Consider the following 21543-nt stretch of genomic DNA (forward strand, 5'->3'; position numbering starts at 1 on the left):
CAATAGAAAAGTGTTCTGGCCCACTTAAGGTGTGAGGTTTAGAAATATTTATCTGGGACAATTGATAGAAAATCAAATCTGATTTAGACAGTGCCTGTCAGTATGATTGTCATCTGAGATTAAAAGTGAGAAACCAAACTCAATGTTGCTAGATTTTATAACATGGTGAAAGAGAAATATTGGGCATATCAACCTACACATTAAAATCCCCAGTTAGTAGAGGATGGCATGTTTTTAGTGGTGTGGTTGTGATGACGTCTGATATTTGTTCAACTAATCCAGATTTTAATTTGTTGGAGAGTATAATACAAAGAAAGTAAACACAGAGGAATCCTGAAAAGTAACACTTGTTAAAAATGGATTTAACTATTGCTTTGCAATGGCAATCGGGTTTAGAAAAACAGAGATTGTCCTTATATATCAGGCCTACTCTCATCCCAAAAAATTGTTATGTCTTCTATATCGCTGGTATAAATTCAACAAAAATGTCACCATAATCCTCCATAAACAAAGACTAAATCAATTTGTTTTTCAAAGTGTTGTTTTGTATGAATGAAACATGTAGGGACAAGTATGAACATGTATGAATGAGAGAATACAACTGTGTGAGAATTAAAGTAGTCACCATGATGATGAATTTTAGGAAAACATTTACTGAATATGTTTTTTCATAATATCACAGGAACTGATCAACATAGATTATTACTTAACTAACAAGATACAGGTTCCTTATAAATAAATCTCCCTGCACCAATACAGTTTTGTTGCTTACTATTATTAATGTCTCCTGTTCAACTTAAACCTGGGCTGCAATGGTGAAATGTGGTCCTGACCTGTTAGGACTAATAGACAAATCCAACTGTATCACTAATACCTCCATTGCATAACACACATATGTCTGAGATTAGACGTCCACTTATCATTCATGAAACTCAAATGATATTCATCATAATATGGCTAAATGTCAATTTCAACCAAACACAATCACAATGTCATTGGAGGTAGTGTTCTCCTTTCTTGAGTTTATTTCAAAACTACTTGATCCAAATATGTATTCATCCAAAAGTCAACACGTGTTTCGCATAGCACCCAACTTTACTTCAGTGGAGTCTAAGGAGCTTCTTCATGGCTATATCAACGTATATTTGTCCTTAATGGTTATCATTGAGTCACCCGTTCTTTCTCACACTACTCCGAATATGTGCAGATCAGAGCCTGAATTAAAATCTAGAAATGTCTAGGAAATATAGACCTCTTCATTAATGGATCCAATAAATCATAGCAAATGTTACTGCAATATTTTAGAACGGGGTGTGACCCATCCTCAAGAGAAAGGCTTTCGGCATTCATCTGCTTTTCATCTCCGGACAAGAGTTCTATATTTCCATGACATTTCTAAATTTGCAGTGGATCACCTTTAGAAGGGTAGTTGGAAATCAGTTTCTCATGCACTTGTTGTATCATGGGATTACATGGCTTTTCTTTTACCCTTTGTGATGGTGGGTGCCTGGCTCAGCCAGCCGTTATCCTTCTTCAACCAGAACCCAAGATTTTGCCACCACTGAATGACTTGGTAATATATTTCAACTTGGGGGACGTTTGCTTTCTCTCCTTCTCCTTTTACCTCCTCCTTCTTACTTAATTTTGTATCTCTCCCCTCCTCAACTCTGCTGCCTTGCTTCCTTTGGCTTCCTTCCTTCTCTATGGTCTACTCATTAGCCCCGCCATGCAGGTTATTCCTCCATCTCACTTCTCCAGACCACTCCTCCATTAATTCCTCTCATTGTCCCTCCTTCATTCACTCCAATTCCTCTCCTTCCATCCTTCGTTAAAACGGTCACCTACACTCTCTTTGTTCCCCTGGACACTCTTCCTTTTAAGTGCTTAACTTCTTCCCCCACACATTTCCTTTCGCTCTTCCTCCTTCCACTTTTCTCTCTACCTCTTTTCTTTACATCCCATTCACTGCCATCATCTCTCTCTTCTGCTCTCGCTTGTTTACCTATGCAGCATGCACACAGTCACTCTCTACCTGCATAACAATCACGAATGCTACCCGGCACCTGTGGAGTCCTGAAGGGTTTCATCCTTTCCCCAGTGATCTTCAATCTATACATGGAGCCACTGGGAGCACTCCTAGCCACACACAACATCCACAACCACATTCACCAATATGCAGACGACACACCGCTATACATCAAGATCAACTCCATCAAGACCATCCACAGGCTCAAAACCTGCCTTTTGCTGATTCAGTCTTGGATGTTCAGTGCATACTTAAAGCTCAAACCCTCCAAGACCACATTCCTACTCCTCACCAACAACACTAAACATCAAGACATACAGACCTGGCTATCAACCATGAACCCTGAAGGTTTCATACCCAAGCTCACCTCCTGCACCAAGTCCCTTGGGTTCCACATCAACAGACACCTCTCCTTCAAGACACACATTTATTTATTTATTTATTTTTATTTTTATTTATTTTTTGTCATTTATATAGCACACAAAGCCCATAGGCATCTAGGCACTTTTACTTAAGAGATTGGTTACATGGTGACCTTATGACAGGTCGTTACAGTCAGACATTTGCTGGTACATCACAAAGGAGGCAGACTACAGGGTACAGCCTTGTGCCATTATGCATTGTTTATCTATCTACTGCAGCAGTAGTCCATTGAACAAATTAGGAAAGTTAGGAGTAGCCCAGCGGAACAGGTGATTACATTATGACATACAGGGAATGCAGACAATATAACAGATACATGTACGGGATGCAAACAATAGATCAGACAGGGGTGTCAGAATAGACAGTGTAGTAGATGCCTATAACAGTTCTGCTCTTGAGTTAGTTATGAGCTTGGGAGAAAAGCCAGGTTTTAAGGTTTTTTTTCAGAAAGACCATAAGGATGGGTCTGTCCTCAAGGCTAGGCGCATGGAGTTCCAAGTTTTGGCAACAATCACTGGGAAGCTAGAGCATCCCGCCTTTTGTCGTCTGAACCTAGTTCTGGAGACTAGGCTGGCATAGGTGGATCGGGTAGGTCTAATAGACTGGGTTTTTGATATTTGATTGGTTAGGTATGTTGGGGCACTATTGGAGAGGCATTTGTGTGTCAGAGAGAGGATTTTGAGGTTTGGCTATGTTGAGTGCTGCTCTGATGGCATTATTTTGCACCACTTGTAATTTGTTGATGTTGCGGGCATTGGAGCCTGCAAAAAGGGAGTTGCAATAATCGATCCTCGATGGGACAAGAGCTCTTGCCAGTGGGATGCAGTTGTCCGAGGACAGGAAGGATCTAATTGCACTGATTAGCTTCGAAGTGTAGACTGCTGAGGAGACTATGGCATTAACTTGCCTTGTTAAGGTCAGTGTCGAGACAATGTAGACACCCAAGGTTTTTATCTCCTTGGCTAAGTTTCTTGATGTTGCCGTCAATGTTGAAGGATTTGTAAAGTTGGGGTAGTTTGTTCAGTTGAGGTTGACTCCCAATGATGAGTAATTCAGTTTTCTTATCATTGAGACACAACTTGTTTTGCGCCATCCATGCTTGGATAGTGAGGTACATTTTGTTTAGTGTATAAGAGTCTGTGTCATATGAGCCAGTGAGCAGGGCCATCATGCCTTACAATGGAGAGTCACAACCATGGCTTTCCCCCTCCTCCATCAAGGGGAAGATGTGTGCTATGGACGGAGTTGTTTCCAGCCACCTGCAAGAAAAATTAAGTGCGAAAAATACAAGTACCAGAATCCTTAGAGTCAATTAACTTGCCACACCTGAAAAAGAAATGAAGACACGCCTGAAAAAGCAAACACAGCCTCCCTGAAGATCGATGGAGTCATGAAAACGTGCGTTTGGAGGAGAAGCTAATGCAGGAAAACTTGACTAGCAACAGAACGCCTGCCTTACCAATTATTAAACAACCAACAATATAGACATGTCGAGCATTGCCCCCAGCAGCTATGCCACATTTGTGCTGCCACCCCACAATGACATTTCAAAACCCACCCACAATGAACAACCAAAGCAATCAGTGTTACCCCCATGTTCCAAGAAATTGAAAGCCAAACCAGACCACAGAGTTGGGAAATGAAGGTCAGGATCCAACTACTGCAGCTTGAGAACATAACCCCCATAGCTCATTCCACAATCCTTTAAAAACCCCAGTAAAGGAAGCATTTTTAACCTCAGGACTGAACACAAATAGGACATGCAAATCAGAATGCATCAACACAGAACCCAAATAAGCCCCACATTTTCCCACAGCAATCATCACAACATGACAAAAAAACACCCCCCACAGAAGGTGGCTGGCACAATCTACTTCAGTTACAACAGAAGAGGAATGACCCTGCAACCCTGGAGATCCAGGGGAAATTGGGCCTTGGAAAGGCACTTTGTCTGCACCTCAGCAAATATGATCACCTGCTTCGTATCCCGATAAAAGTGTGTCTCTCTTTTGTAGAAAACCTTTAACATTCCAGGATAGAACAGAGCCTGTGAAGTCAGGGAAACGATTGAGCTGAATTGGGCAACCAGGCCTAGCTCAGTGCACTTATCTATGTCAAAATATCAAACATCCACGTAGAATTCGGTCTCGCATTTGCGGCTCATGAAGTAGAAGAAGAATTAGGTAACTTTATCAACGTGTTGCTCGTACATTCGTGCATAATGGTGCAAGACTAGATTATACTTCTAGAACAATTGCAGGGAATAAATGTATCTTTATGTTTATTTATTTCTAGAACTGTGCAAGTCCTGATGCACGTCATTGGGAGGCATAGTATTTGACTACATAATTGGTACTGATAAGGCACCCATTTACCCCACGGCAGGTCACCTCACCACAAGGAGGATGAAATACACCACAGGTAGGCTGTGCACCCATGTTTGTGGCAAGCAGCGTTAGCATGCATAATTGGCCCAAGGCTAGTTTATGGATTAGGGGCTGATAGACTATACTGACACGCTAATTGAATGAGTATAAGCATACTGCATGATCTGGAGGAACGGTTGCTAGAATTGGAATTAGCATATAACACAATGGTTGACTCACCATAATTTTGTAGTGATGGCGGGCTGTTGGCATGCTCAGACGATCCATGCACATAATGGTATCTGGCTAGTAAATACGCACATGATTCATTCTCATTTTGTAATATTGAACCATGTATGGTACCTGTGGTCGTTAACGTGATGTGTGGCGTTCTCTCCCATTGTTGGCTTTTTCTGTTTCTTTTTTTTTCTTTTTCTCTCTCAACCCATATGCAAACTATTTGAATTTATTGTTAAACGGGATCACATTGTGTTTGCCGCATTGTAGCCTTTTCTAATCATATATTTATAACTTTGTTTGTAATTTGGACTATTTATGTCATGTGGTGTTTATTTGGATTTCTGCATTATTTTATCGTGCGAATGTATTGTACATCAATCAATATGCATGTATAATATTTATGCAACGATGTTGGGGTTGGATTGCCCTACCCACGACCAAATATTGTTTTGCCTATGAACTAAAATAATTGGCCTTTGAATGTTTATATTACATCTTTGGAATTACCAATTGTAGCCTGGAAGAAGACCGTTGGGTCGAAACACGTGTTGGCTACACTTTGTTTTGATTACTTACAAATCAATTAAATACATTTTTAGCTTTGTGTAGAATGGCTGTGTAATTCTGTGTTTATAAAACAAATGAGCTGCCCTTAAATCGTAGCTGAGCAGGATCTCTACCCACCTTCTACCCGTCTCTGTCCCTTTTCTTCAAGGAGCCAAGCAATAATTGGATGTGGCATCACACCCGGAGGTGGCCTGGACTCACATATGCTTCCATTTTCCAAATGTTTGTGGTCTCAGTATTCCCTAGATCCCGGTTGGTTTTTCCTCCCTCAAAACATATCTAAATCCTTGTTCTTGGCTAACACAAATATAATGAGAGACAAAAGCACCTTACTGTTGCTCTGCAAGGAGAAAGGGACAGCTTCAATGGGTGAGATGTATGTCTTTCCTTCATTGAGCCTTCTAGCATAGCCAGCTCGCCGCAACTCGATGTGCATGTGATAGAATGCCATATGGTGTGCGAATGAAAGCCCTAATTTAAAAATAAATCTATATTAGTAGTGGAGTCTGCTAATTAGACCCCTCCTCTCATTAAGCTCCATGCCAAACGCATAATACATCCATGTACCTTTGCAGCACCAGTATACAGAAATCTTAAGGTCCTGTTCTCCAGAGGCATGGGTAGGTTCACGGGGCACATGTACATCCCTGGCACTGCTGTGACCTAAACACATTAAAGACAATTAGAATTTTGCAACTCTAAACTAAAATGCAATAATTGTTGCTTAACAAGTCTGGTCACAGGGTTATCTCAAAGAATAAGCCATGCCTGGTTATGGCATGTTGACTGTTAAGAGCTCATACTTATTCAAGCCACACCAATTTGATATAATCCAAGTATCAACCCTGTATATTCCGGGCTAGCCAGGTTGTCTTCATTGCTCCAAATAAGATAACAGCCAGTATGCTGTCTTCCTTTGATTCTCCAGGGGGAATCATAAGGCCTCCCCTCAGGGCACAGGAGCTCTTACCAGAAGATCTCTTGGGAAACCTGACTCAAAGGAGCACTCGCATAACAAAGACCAGCCTTGCACCAAGTTGCTGCACTACAGAGGGCCTTTGAAGTCAGCGGACACAGGAAAGGGGCAGAGTTAGAGTAGCCAGAGAGGGAAAGGTGGGCTTGAGAAGTAGTTCCACCATCTTGCTTTTCTGTTGGGACTTGCTCCCTTCTGGTCCCCTACATTCCCTGCAGGATTATGGGTATGATGTAGTAAGGCAAGGGTCACTTGTTACAACAAAAGGAATTGGACTCCCTACAGCTGGCTTGCTATTCTCCATATGCCACTGAAAATGTTCCTTTATAAGGAAAGGGTCTCTTACTCTTTTTTTGATTCATCTGTGGGCTTTCAAGAACACAGGAAGAAATCACTGGAGCTTTATTGTGAGTGCAGTTAATTCCAACAGTGAGGTAAAGATGAAAGGCATTCAAGACATAGGAGAGCTCTGTGCACAAGCCATCGTCCAGGTAACAGCGGCATTGACTGCTGTTTGGAACAAGGCCTACCAATCTGCTAGCTGCACTGTAACCAGGCTCCTCACTGGACGTGAAGGATCCCCTGCAGATAACAGCCAAGCTCCCTGCATTGGTTGTGCAGAACCTAGGCACTTACCCTGTCCTGGATTGTCCAGCAGTCAGAAAGAAAGCCCAATAGCAACTGGAATACTGTTCACACAGCTTCAAACTGCTTTCAAATCATGTTCGAAGCCCTTCGAGCTGACACAGCACCTGGAGTGCTGACTGGTTGGCACCACTAGCGTTCTTTGCTCTAACATTGGCTTCCCTCTGCTGAAGTATTTTACTTGCTGCTTCTTCGTGCACCACAACAAACAAACAAGAACCTCTCTCGACCTCACTCAAACACTGATTTGAAATGATGAAAGCCATTGTGTGTCATGCCAACTAAACCAAGTGGTTGCATCGTCTTGAACCAATTTGATCTCCAATCTGAACCCATTGAACTCTTTCAATCACACTGCATCGAATGCCGACTTGAAATCACAGTGCACCTTCTTGCCACCTGGATCAATGTAACTTACTGCATCGCAAACCCTGTTTGACTACAAGGCAAGCACAGAGAAGCCTAGGTTGACACTGTCGAAAACACCCATGATCAAAACAAGGTATTGTTAATAGGTGCAGTTCCAAGGTCCACCTTTTGGGACAGTAGTGACTGATAGTGACTGATAGTTCCCCTTGTAAAACTTTTTCTTGAAAGTCTTATCCTTTAAGAACATTGACATTGCTGCAATTCATTCCCTGAACAATCTGCTCAAGCAACCCAAGTATAATTCATTACAATCTGCGGCTTCTGTGTTCTTTCTTATAGAGGTGGGATTTTTGCTTGTGTTGCTATATAGTTATTTGCATTCTTTATTTTTTTAATTAAAAGTCTATAGGCCTCATTACAAGTCAGGCTGTAAGGGGTTAACGGCGCCGATAAAAGTGCCGGCGCCATCAACCCCGTACCGCCTGATTACGAGGTCCCCTCGCGGGACCCAGTCTGCACGTCTGGTTTCACCAGACGTGCAGAGCGGGTCCCGCGAGGGGAAGAGGGAGCAAACAACGGGCCACTCGTAATTGGCCCGTTGTTTTCTCCCTCTCCCATTCCCATTTAACCCTATGGGGGCTGAAATGGGAATGGGGAAGGCCCAGGTCCGGGTTCCCAGAAGGAGGAAAAAATCGTAATGAGGCCCTATATTTTTATAGAACCTTCATTGAACATGCTTTTTTATTTTGGGCTATTGCTGTTTGGGTTTCTTCTGTTCTCCCCAGTAGTAGCTGGTGTATTTTTTAATTGCAGGGGTGTAAATACTCCCCACGAATATGTCAGAGCAACCGGGCATAGCAAGGGTGCACGAACAAGCCCCCCAAAATATTGTTTGATATTTGGTTAAAATGGTGGCTTACACAGCACACATTCTGTGAAAAACTGTGTAAAAAGACAAACAGTTTGCAATGGATTTTGTGGGATGACTCAAATCCAAAAATGCAATAGTTGCAAGTCACCAACAGTACATAGTATCATTTCCCAATGCACTTTTATGATGCCTTCACCCACAATACGTGCCAGTATAAAAACATGTTCACAATGGCTGTGCCCATACATTTCCATGCTGCAGCACCATTATGTGCCAGAATTAATATATAAGAACATAACCATGTTTGCTTTGCACATGATCGCAGTAATGAAACTATAGGAACACATGTCCACACTGGATCTGCCAATAAATGGCAGTATCCCCACGAAAGAACATACTCCAGTTGGCTTTGCCTTTAAAAATGCCATGACACAATAAGAAACATGTCCTAACTGACTGTACAATGTAGTGCAGTCTAGACATGCAAACAATACTTAACATGCTTGCTTTTTTGTTGATGCCCAGAATAAGAATACATGCCACAGTAAGAAAGGGCTAACCTGTCACAAAATGTCAGTCAAGTCAAGTATCAGATATCATGCTTAGTTTATCATAGATACCCGAATAAAAAATAAAATAAACATGCACAGTAAAAAAGGGCAAGACTGGCTGCCCCAAAATGCCAATCTAGCCAAGGAACACATATTATGCATACTCTTAGGTGCCCAGATTTAAAAAAAAAAAACATGCCAGAGTTAGAGATGGCTAGACTGGCTACTTCAAAATGCAAGTCTATCCAAGTAACACATATCACACTTGCCTTATCATGGATACCCGGTAAAACTCTTCATGTAACAGTAAAAAGGGTTAAACTGATTGGCAAAAATGTTTGTCTTGCCAAGTAATAACACATACCATGCTTGGTTTTTCATAGATGACCAGAAATAAAAGCCATGCCACAGTAAGAAAGGGCTAGACTGGCTGCCCCATAATGCCACTCTAGCAAAGTAATACATATCATGCTTGCATTATCATAGATGCCCAGAATTAATAAATAAAACATGGCACATTATGAAAGAGCTGGACTGGCTGCCCCAAAATGCAAGTATAGCCTTGTAAAATATATCATGCATGGTTTATAAAAGAAGAGCAGTAAAAAATCCTCATGCCACAGTAAGAAAAGGCTAGACTCTGTCAAGCCAAGTAACAACGTCCATGCTTGGTTTATCATTGCTCTGCAGAAAAAAGTAAGAAATGGCTAGACTGGCTGCCCCAAATTGCCAGTCTAGCCAAGTAAGGACACTTAAAATTTGTGCTTTATTATAGCTATTTAGTAGAAAATGTCATGCTAGAATAAGAAATGGCTGAACTGTCTAAACAAAAATGCCAGTCTAGCCACGTAATAAGACGTCATCATTTCATTCATCAACCGCTGGTTGATGAAAGAAAGGATGATGATTTTTTGCTGGACATCTATGATAGATGCCCAATAAAAATGTATTGTTACACGCCACCACTCCCAACCCAATTCGCTCCCCTGCCCAGCACAAACATGCATACACATTCACATGACACATTCACACCCAGCATTCACTCACTCATTCACACATGCATCCATACACCATACACTCACTCATTGATGCTCACATTGGCATTATACCTGCATGCAGTTCTGGACCAGATTTAGCTCCACTACGGCTCCAGCACAGCAAGAACGGAGACCAGGAAGCAAAGCCCTGAATGGTTCCTGCTCATGTGCACAGGAGCCGGAGCGCCGATGATGCATCACTCTGCTCTGTATGTATGTGTGAGGAGGCACAGGTGTGCCAACTCACACATACAAACATGCAGCTCCCTATTTCCAATGCGTTGTCTAAGGCTGGTGAAGCAAAACATGACCGGCCTTACATGGCTAATTGAGCAGGCCTGGCTGGGGAACTGAACTTCCAAAGGGAAACTGTGTTTCCCTTTGACAGTTCAGCCAGCCCAAGAGCTCTCCCTCAGCTGCAACACGCACTCGATGATATTCTCTTGGGCTTTCGTGGCTCCTCCATAACGGGCTATGGTTCTTGTGGGTCAGTTTCCCTTGCCCATTATGAACGATCCGCCCCAGGTTAATAACTTACACCCTGAGAACACAGCCTGCCTTCAGCCTACATTACCACAAAAGGCAAAGGAGGAATACCTGTCAGTCTGCTGTCAGTCTACCTTGGTTGGGATCACTGTTGGTTTAGTAGCAGTGTGGGGCTGAGAGGTGTCCGGTCCTGCGTTCATCTGTCCGCGGAATCTTCTGAGTCCGACAGTCTCCCAAGAAACAAAAAACAGCTGAAGTTCCAACCCTCCTAAGGGAAGGGGGAAATGGAGAAAATAAAAAACAACACAGATCTCTATCTCCATAACTGGCATCAATATGCAAAGAAATAAATTAACAGTAATTACTTACCTCAGCCTTCATTTCTACATGCATTCAAATTCGTTCTCACAGAAGTCTTTCATACCTGTGTTCCCTCTGCAATTGCTTAGAGGGTGATTAATTTCTGTTCTCTTGACTTACTCAAAACTTGAACTCATTAAGGATCATCTCCATTGTTCAGAGAACCCTTTTTGAATGTTTTCTAGATATTGTTCATTTCACTTTAACTTTAAAGTCTGAAACTTTCTAGGATTTTCTGAAGACTGAAAAGCTCTCAAGTGTCTCTTTTAAACACCACTGTCTTTCTCACTTCAAAACTCCAAAAGGGAAAGTAGGTTTCCAAAAAACGCAGTATATTCTCAAATTGTTCCTTTAAATGGTTATATTCTGTTTTAAGTTCAAGTGACAAATAAAATGAAATACTTTAATAGTCTGTATTTAGGACTTCCTTTTGTAAAATACACTCCTGCTTACTTCACATTGTAATTGCAGTTTCATTGTGCCAAATTCACCAGTTGCAGTTCCTTTAAAGGTTAGTTTCTCATCGTAATGTTATCTGATAACTGTGTGCAATAAGTTTCACTATTTTAACAATCCACTAAGCACACGTCTCTGCCTGACTTACTTGGGAAATTCAATCAATGTGCATGCATAGAAGCGCACACAAAACAACTACAGAAGCTAATCTCAATACACATGCATATGCCTGACTTTCTTGGGACATGCTATCAACGTGCATGCGTAGAAGCGCACTCAAAACAATTACCGAAGCCAACCTCTATATGCATGCGTCTGCCTGACTCCCTGGGACATTCTGTAAACGCGCAAGCGTAAAGCACACTTAAATGAACTACTTCAATACGCAAGCATCTGCCTGCCTGGCAGCAAATGTGCATGTGCAAAGCTACGTTGTCTCTCCAGTACGCGCACGCGATAAGCAAATCGAATGCCGGCAAAGAAATTACTCAATTGCGCATCAAACTTAGACTTCTGTAACTATTCTACGCAAACGTCCAACATCCAATTCAAATCCTCCAAAATCACTCATAACAACGTGAGCGCAGTTAAACACTTTAACTGATATGTCGCTACACTTCCATTAAATCACCAGACTAAACATCGAATTGCATTCACTTTTAAATTTCGTTAGCTGATGAATTCTGAGATGACTATGAGTGAAGTAAGTTTTAAAACTAACATATTTGTCACACTAAAGTAACCTCTGAGAGTTTTTCTATCCTAACTAATTACCTAAACTAAAGATTATTCTTATCAAGAATGTTTACAGAAGGTAACTGGCACAGTTAATTTCTCTTGTAAGAAGTATTTCTTCATTTAAATCTCTGACTAACTTAACGCTCCCACCTGATATATCTTTTTGTCTTGTCCCATGCAGGAGTAGAACAGTTTCTTCACCAAGAGAGTTCAGGAAGACTCATTTAACAGTATTTTTAAACTTATATGGAGAACTCATTAGAAACAAGACTTTCCTGATTCAGGCTGGACGATGAAAGGAAGTTTAGAATGTTGCCAAGTCCACCGGGTGACTGCCTGGACCAATCAGAACTCTGCTCCTCACCTCCATGTTGGATTGGATTACTTTTATTCTGAACGTAGTAGTTAAGGCAGAAATAAAACTTCTTCAAGAAAACAAATTCTATCGCCCTAAAACAAATCCCCAACACTTTCACACTCATAACAGCGCCAAACCTGACAAGAGGACAGTCCACTACGCATCCCTGTTCTCCTTCAGAGAAGTAGTCTGTTTGTCACAGGGGTCCACCTTACAAGTCATGCAGAGTAGCTACGTCCAATGCCCTCAATTACAGCTTTAAGTTTCAGACACACTTCAGACAAATGGAGCACAGTCGGATGAAGGATAAAGGTAGAATTGAAGGAAAAAATGTGGACTTCGGCTTGAAAAGCCTGTGGTGCGGGGTGCACACCATTGGCTATCTCTTTGGCTAGACTCACATTTGAAAATAGTACTAATGTAGTGAGTCTCAGTTTCCTATTTTTCATGCAAATGACACAAACGTTTTGTACTAGAAAACCAGCTGTAGTTAATTTTGAAAAAGTTGCTTCGGGCGACCAATGCCAATGGATGCTAAACCTGCCATTGCATTTCAGACATAGGGCCTCATTACGAGTGTGGAGGTAGCCATGCCACTACTTGCAGCATGGCTGCCTTCAAACTCGGGTCTGGTTCCGGGTTCCCTGAATGAGGACTTACCGGGTCATTCCAACCTTGGAGGACCCGGTATTTCCCCATTCAGAGAATCCATCCCCATTCCCATTCGAACCCCCATAGGGCTCAATGGGAATGGGGAGGGAGCTAATAACGGGCCCGTTAATAACAGGCCCGTTATTAGTTCCCTGGTCCTTTAGCGGCTCCCGCTAAGGGCGACTGGTTTTACCAGCTGCCCTTAGCGGGACCCACTAAAGGACCTCGGAATGCGGCGGTAAGAGGTTAACGGCACCGCATCCTTACTGGCGCCGTTAACCCCTTACCGCTGCACTCGGAATGAGACCCAAAGTCTCCATCTTCAGGGATAATAGCTGTCTAATGGTTTCATTACATCAATTAATCAAACCAACACCAATAAATTGGTCAATTATAAACCACAATATGTAAAGAAAAATCACATCACACCGTGACACATGTCAGCATCATATCGTATTTATGTACCACCACCACCAATGTCATATTGGGTTACATTATTCAACACATTTAGTGCTGCACATAATTGTAAAAACCTTACCATCAATTAGTGCATACACACAAATAAGTTGCAAATATAGCTTCCAGTTTGGTCAAAGTGCATAGTTGAATAGTTGCAAATGGGTAAAAAAAGGAAAATAAGAAAAGAAAGAAAGAAATGGAACGGAAGTTAGAATGGAGCTATGTTGTTGCATGTGTAGACTTTTAAAAACAAAATGGGTACTTAATATCATTCTGTTTGCCAACAATGTTGTGCCCTCTTAAGTGCACTCACTAAAAAGCCACCATATAACAAGGATTATGTTATCATCAATAGTAGTACCAGCCTAGATGACGCACAGTGTGTTAATGCACTGAAATACGTAGGACCAAATCTTGCTCAACTAACCAGCACTGTATGCAGAAAGCAAAACACTTGCATATACTGAAAAACCATGCAGCTCACATATTACAAACAACGTTGCTGAACTCAAAAACCTCTGAACTTACAAAAGATGGTCAGGATCTGTAAACCGTGCCAATCTGACACATGTGATTCAACGGCTAACTGTTAATTAAGAAAGGGACTTCCAAACACAAGCACACGTGTGCAGCTGTATGAGAAATCAGAGAATATAGGTATACATAACATGGCTACAAGCAAATAAAGACAGTGCTGCTTCAGATGGTCTGTTCTCTTACCTGTGAGGTACCTCTCTCACATAGAACTAGTCCAGTGTGGTGCATGGCATGTGTACACCTTGTTTTCTAGTATGTGTCACGTGACCCGTAGGTCATGTGACATGGTACCGCTCACACAGAGTGAGTACCTTGTGTTAAGTGGTAAGATTTATCAACAGGATACTATTATCATGGGCAAAAAATCATCAAAGGATAGTGTATGAAGCGTGTATGCCGCTGTCTGGCAACGCCTTTAATAGGTACTGCATGCAGAACGTATGTGTTGCTGCCACCGAATGTAAATAAAAGATAGGATTGTCTCATTAAGGCTGGGAGGGTGGCAGACTTGCACAAAACTCCATGCTCCAGCCCGGTCCACTGTCCACAGGGAAATATGGCTGAAGCAGCCAATAATCCACCCAAAAAAGAACCATCCACTGCTACCAAGATGTACACCAGGCCCAAAGGGGACACAGCCCTTGAACTGGAATTTGCAAGGTCAAACCAGCCTCTATTCCCAATATACCAAAGCTGTGGGAAAACAGGATTTACAGGCACACTGTCACTCAGATTCGCCAGCTTTTCCATAGATGACAACAATTTATGAAGTGCTGGTTTGACATAACTGATGTCATGATGACAAACAAGTTAAAAAAACCTCTCTAACATTCATTGGTTTCCACTATTAAGCTACACATATTTCATATGTGTACTAGTCATGGTTGGAGGGCCCCTATATAATAGCTTCAACCTGAGGGCAACCCACTTCAGATAACACATGTGCTACATCACCATGTATAAGTTTCATTGGTTGGCACTAATCTGGGGTAAGTATGTGCCTTTATTGGTTGACAAGCAGTATGGCCAACCTTGGACATTGACAAGGTGTGATAAAACTTGGAGCTTCAAAATGGTGGCAGAGAGATCAGTGGACAAATGTTATTTCCAATTAAACAACATTTCTCATTGTCCCAGTGCCATGCCTGTGAAGATCTGAGGCTATCCAAGGATGTTTCTCTGCGAGGGACCCCCCCTCCAGGTGCTATCTCATTCTTGGCTCCTTTTAACTAATGGCTGCTTTGAATCACATTCTTCTGGACTGTGTTTCCCTTTCAAACCTTTTATTCAGATTGTATCTATCTCTTCTCGCCTGGCTATCTACTTAATGCATCCATCATTGTGTCAGCAAGGTTTTTTTTTTTTACTTGCTCGTGTGTGCACCTGGACATCAAAAGTCAGTCTACTTTGCACTGCAGATAATTAAATGTAATGGTCAAACACTTGCTAGCCTGTGATCAGTTTTCCGTCTTTGTCGTTTCTGTGTAAAACTGCCTTTTTCCTTCCTGCAAACTTGACATTCCTTTTTGGTGAGTGGATGTGCGTTCTGCGGGCTTCGGAGATGTATTTGCTTCATGACCGATTTCGGGCCTAGTTCAATTTCTAAAGCCTATCTTGCTTTTCATTTGCAATGTTTAAAGAAGGCAATTACTGTAATACACATACTCTTCATGTTGCCATTCACTGTTGTATTTTACTGGGCTACAATGCAGTTTCTGCCAAATGTTGATTTCCCTGTATATATATGCTGCATCTATCCCTACATGCATTTTAATGTGTTTCTATCAGTGTAGTGAGTCACACTCTTTAGTATGCTTGAATCTATCTCCTCCCTATCCTGGTGTCAACACACTGTGCTCCATTTAATCTAGTTTTAGTTCCTTATACTAATGTCATTTAAGCTAACTATTTCTCTATGGCATTTATATATGCATTGCCTATTTAAACATCGTAATCATGGATTCTACCTTAGTGTATGTTTTCTCTTCGCCTATTTCTGGAATGAAGTAAGGCTGTCTCAGCTTGTATCTTTTGTCACCTGCTGCGTACTGGTGGTTACTGGGGGAAGAAGCTAGTGCTTGCATGTTTATTTGTACCCTAACACTCCACCCTCTGGTTGAGACATCAACCACTCCTTCATTTCTTCCCATTGCACTATAGTAATTTGTGGGCAGCCACACCTTAGTGACTCCTCTCAAGCTACCACCTTGTGCAACATATTCTGCTGGGCATTTGCCATCCTCGCCACAATTGATCTAGCGGTCGGTGTAGTTGTGGACATCTTGTGGGCATGCAAAGAGTGCCCCACCTGGTCCAACTGGATGACCCAGTGGATGCATGTGGCCATAGTCCTCATCGTCAGTTTAAGTGCACTGATGTTCATTGTCACCCACATTAACTGTTATTGTCCTTTTGAGTGCCTTTTTGCTAGCCTTTTTAAATTGGGTTATTGCTATTCTTAGGACATAAAAGCTGTTGGGACCAATACCAAATTTGGCTGCAGTATTTTGAATGTGTTTGTCAACCAGGTAGGCATCCAGGAGAATAGAAAACTGAACCAGCTATCATCCTCAATCTCATTTACTTCATCTTCCATTTTATTGTGAAGCTCTTGCAAGGAGTATATGGTCTCTGTCAAGACCCCATTCTCCTCATAGTTTTAGGTTGCATAAGTACAGCAACTTGGGACTATCTCTGTGCAAACCCCTCCTTCATAGCTGTGAGAAGGTGCAGAATGTATAGGTTCTGTAGGGTCACCAGCCTGACTCCTCTTAATTTCTCTTTGATGGCATTGAAGCCTTTTACTCTAGCATTAATAGTTTGTTACAACTCTCACCTTGTTATCTGGATTCACTGTGCATTGGCTGCCACTTGCAGGACAGGCATAGGAAAATAGCTAAGTTGTTTTACCAAACAATTCATGCTCATCTTTGATCTCACTGTATGCAGCATTGTCCTTCTCTGAGAAGTAGTTAGTTCTTAGCATGCGCTTTAGGCCTTGGTATCTTTTGTTCCTGTTGTGGGCCATCGGAGGGAAAAGTCCCAATCTGAACCCCTCTTTGTGGTATTACCAACGCTGGGGCATTCAATATCACTATTGAACATAGGCCACCCCAATTGAGTGGAAGCTGCATATAAGCTCTTGTACCAGAGGCCCAATAGTGCTCCATGAGTACAACTGTGCCCATTTTCATACCTGTTAAAGCTATTATGGTGTGCAGTCAAAAAGTCAAAAATGTCGAAAAGAAAATGTCGAAAAAAAAAGTTGAACGTTTTATTTTTTTATTTATATGTATTTTTTGGGTTTAGTAAGTAAAAAAAAGGGGTCAAATAAAATAAAATACAAAAAAGGGGGATTGGGGGAACCCCCATTTTCGAAAAAAAACGTAATAAAAAAAGAAATTCGACTTTTTTTTTTTTCGACATTATTTTTTCTATATTCTGACTTTCGACATTATTGCTTTCGATTTAATGATTATAAACCGCTATGATGCATTTGCATTCTTCATTTTTTCCAACTTTCACTGACCCATTATTCCTAAAGTATAAAGTTGGCTTGTGTATTATTTGTGAATAATAATGGTCCTGCTATATCCTGCACCCATGTTAGAAGCTTGGCAGTTTGCTTCCTCTCTTCACAGCATTCTTTATCTGCATTCCTTATCAATTCTACAGATGGGATAGTATCGCTTCTGCCGTGCACCCCATTGTACTGTCAACCCATCCTCCCGAGGAGGAACCCTGCCCTTTTGTTTGCAATACTGTATTTCTTTTCATTGGGCATCTTTGCACCTGAATATATGGTGATCCAGTATTTTGACATCTCCTCTATTTGGGCCTGATAACATGTATTTCAGCACCTTACTTTTAAATGTTGTATTATCCATCATGTGTATCTCTTTAATGTGGCTGTCTACGTACGGGAAGTCTTATACTGTCAAATACTTTATTATGGCCGGTTGTCCTTAAAACTGTTCTCAGGATGTACCAGGGATTGTGTTCTGGATTGAGGTACTTCATGGGGTATGCCGTCATGGCATTTGGGATAAGTGAGCAAATAAAGCAGCTTTCACTCGATTTCTCTCTACTCACCTTTTCCATTGACCTATACCAATAATTTCTATCAATATTGATAGCCTGGTCGAAGTACCTTTTCATGTAATGTTCATCGTCTGTAGTACTTTTTCTAGCCCTTACTTTCTCCTCAATTGGGTGAAATACGGTTTCTTGTTCTAACTGGAAATGTGCTTGTCCTTTTATTTCTTGACTAACATTAGAAAATAGGGATATATTTATAGTACCAGCATAGAGCAACCATGCAGTGATACAATATGGCAAATAGAGAGAGCAAGAAGAGGAAAAAGAAAACAATAGTCATGACAGCTATAATATAAACTGATTGAAGGTGTGTCTCCTGCACATATATCAATGCATAAAAAACTCTCTAAAATGTGGCTATGATTGAAAAACATTGTATATGGATAATGGATATGTGTGTGTAGCGGATTTGTGCGGTAGAAGTCCTGTAGTTATGTTTAAAGTGCTCAACCCATAGGAAGAACACTTTTTGGGTGGCTTATAACGTTGCCCCCCCTGAATGAATGTTCATGCAACTTTGCAAAACAAGTATATAGCCCAGTCAGATTGATCCAACAAGGTCTGGCGAGTTTTCATCAAGGGGGGGCAAAGTTATAGATGGGGTCCCAAAATGTGTGTTTTTTCCCATAGATGCAATGAAAAACAAATGTTGCTCACGCCTACAACCCAAACCGCTGGACGGATTTTCACCATATTTGTGGCAGGATGTGCGGCTTGGTCCCAAAAGCATGCTTTTGTAAATTTGGTGTAAATCCGTCCAGTGTTTTTTAATTTTTTAAAAAGGCCCAAAATCTCACTTCCCTATTCTGTCCGTGGGCAGGCCTCCGATTGTTTCAGAGGGTGACGTGATGTCCACGGCCATCGGCCATGCCGGCTAATTGTTCAATACAAAACGTGAGGTGCGTCAGATTTTTGGAAACACCCGCCATGTTGGATCCTTGGATGGCTGTAACTGACCGCAGACAGAGCAGTGGGGAATAGATCTGGAAAACACATGTTGGGCTATTTGGTGGTGGAAAGAGGGGCTGGGAAGGGAGGGGTAGTGGAAAAAAGATGATATGGAGATTTTGTAGGTTGAAAAAGACCAGGTCCCGAAGCTGTACGCCGATACCGTGGTAGTTCACGGACAGCGCAGTGAACAGATGGCTTGGAAAAGACGTTTGGTGTTATTTGATGGCTGCAAGAGGGTTTAGAAATGGTAGGGAAGTGGAATTAAGGTAATGTGGAGCTGTTTTTATAGGTAAAAAAAGTGTTTGGAAATTCCACGCGTGCGCAGTCAATTTTGGTGCCCGCTGACATTATTTAGATTGCATGGGGTGAGTTTGATTAGTTGACCGTGTATCACACGTACTTGTTATACAGTTAATTGTGTTTTGGCCAATGGCCAGATTCTAAGGGGGCATGGCTGCAGGCCATGCCCTCAGAATATGTGCACTGGGAACAATCACCACAGTAGTAATGTAGTGGGAGTCCAATGTGTTTGTAATATGGAGGAATAATGTAATTGAACTGTATACAGTACTTCTGATTGTAGTACAATTGAGGATAGTGTTCACAGAATCTGTAGTTGATTAAGATTGCTGTGGCTACTTAGTGTTGTAGCGTCATGAAGCTACAATCTCTGGTTTGTTTTCTGCGGAAAAAAACAGTACAATTGGTTAGGCATGATAGTTCAAAAGCTGCAATATGCATTTTCTTTTTTAGTCCCTCATAAACAATACACTCTAAGAAGTATGTTTGGTACAACATTAGTGTATGACAAACTGCTGTTGTTTTGCCATTACACAATCATTTACTGGATAAAAAAAAACAATTACACTTATGTGAGTGTAAATGTGATAGGATGTTTGTTTGAAGTATGTTGTAATTATGGGAATGCTTAAAATAGTTAGATACCTGTTGCATATTCTAACTAAATTAGAGGTTAGAAGATGTTTTCCTATATAAGAATTGAGATGGCATATTTGAAGTGCTTTGCAATGAAGTGTGTTTTTGAAGTAGCTAGATGCCTGTTGGAGTATTCTAAATAAATTGACTTTCAAAAGTGTTCTTGCAGTATTATGGATGTAGTTACATAACTGCAGGCGTATTCTAACTGTTAATTGCGCTCTATTTTAGTGACTACATTTGGGTTGAAGGAATATTAAGTAGGCATTTGTTAAATGTGCTGCTAACCTATGTTTTGGTTTTGGGGTAACAGAGGTATTGTTACATTCAAACCAACAACTTTTTTTCACATAGGCAGTCTAGTGCCCTGAAGTAGTTGTGGCACGAGTGTGGTTTATTTATTTTGACATTTGTATAGTGCACTTAACCCAGAGGCATCTAGGCACTGTTCTTGACAATGATGAGCATACACGTTACACGGTTGCGCTGGAGATACAGTGAGGAGCATTGAAGTTACAAGGTTACACAAAGTACTTGATAAAACTGTACATCAGATGCAGGTTGCACAAATGCAGAAGAAGGAACCTATCAGTTGCTAACAATGCTCTTGATAATATAATGAAGAGCATACAGGTTGCAATGTTGCACAGAAGTTACAGTGAAGAGCATATTAATTGATGACACTGTACATGAGTTTCAGGTTGCACAAGTGCAGAAGACAGAGCCTATCAGTCGCTGAGTGTTGACTTTGTAAGTGACAGTTTTGTGATTGGATTCTTTGATGCAGGAGTTGGTCATTGTTTTTGTAGTGGTATTATTGGGAAATCTGCTATAGTTTCTGATTCTATTATTTGTCTTTTAAAATGCTTCTTTTTTTGAGGTACTGCGTAGATATCTATGTGCTACGTAACTCATACCTTCTTTAAAGACTGTGCTGCCAATGTCCATCAATGTTTGGTCTAGGGTTAAACCTTGTGATTTGTGAAGAGTGATAGCATATGCAAGGGACATAGAACATTGCTCTCTCCGTACGTACATGTCTTTGAAAAGAAGGAAATGTCCTATTGTTTGACAAATTTCTTTAACTTCTGCAAGTTTGTCAAAGTGGATATTGACAAACTGAATGTTGTCATGTGAATATGTTTGGAAGTCAACAACTGTACCGATTTCTCTATTGACTAAGCCCTGTTCTACGTCAAGGTTACATTTTAGAATTACTCTACAGTTCAGACACAAAGTTAATATTTTTTCCAATCCAGCTGTGTGGGAGATACATTTTGTAAGGCTGGTGCTTGTTGACACATAAGAAGTGTCATGCCATCCACTTCTAGTCTGTCTGTGGAGCTAATATGCAGTATAGGTTGCATTTATTTTTTCAACATTGTCTCGTTGCTGCCTTAAACCTAGCACTTGCACATTGATTGCTGCACTACCACTGTTTGTTG

This window comes from Ambystoma mexicanum, chromosome 2q, assembly GCF_040938575.1.
Source record: "Ambystoma mexicanum isolate Mex_15411 chromosome 2q, UKY_AmexF1_1, whole genome shotgun sequence".
Lineage (NCBI taxonomy): Eukaryota > Metazoa > Chordata > Amphibia > Caudata > Ambystomatidae > Ambystoma > Ambystoma mexicanum.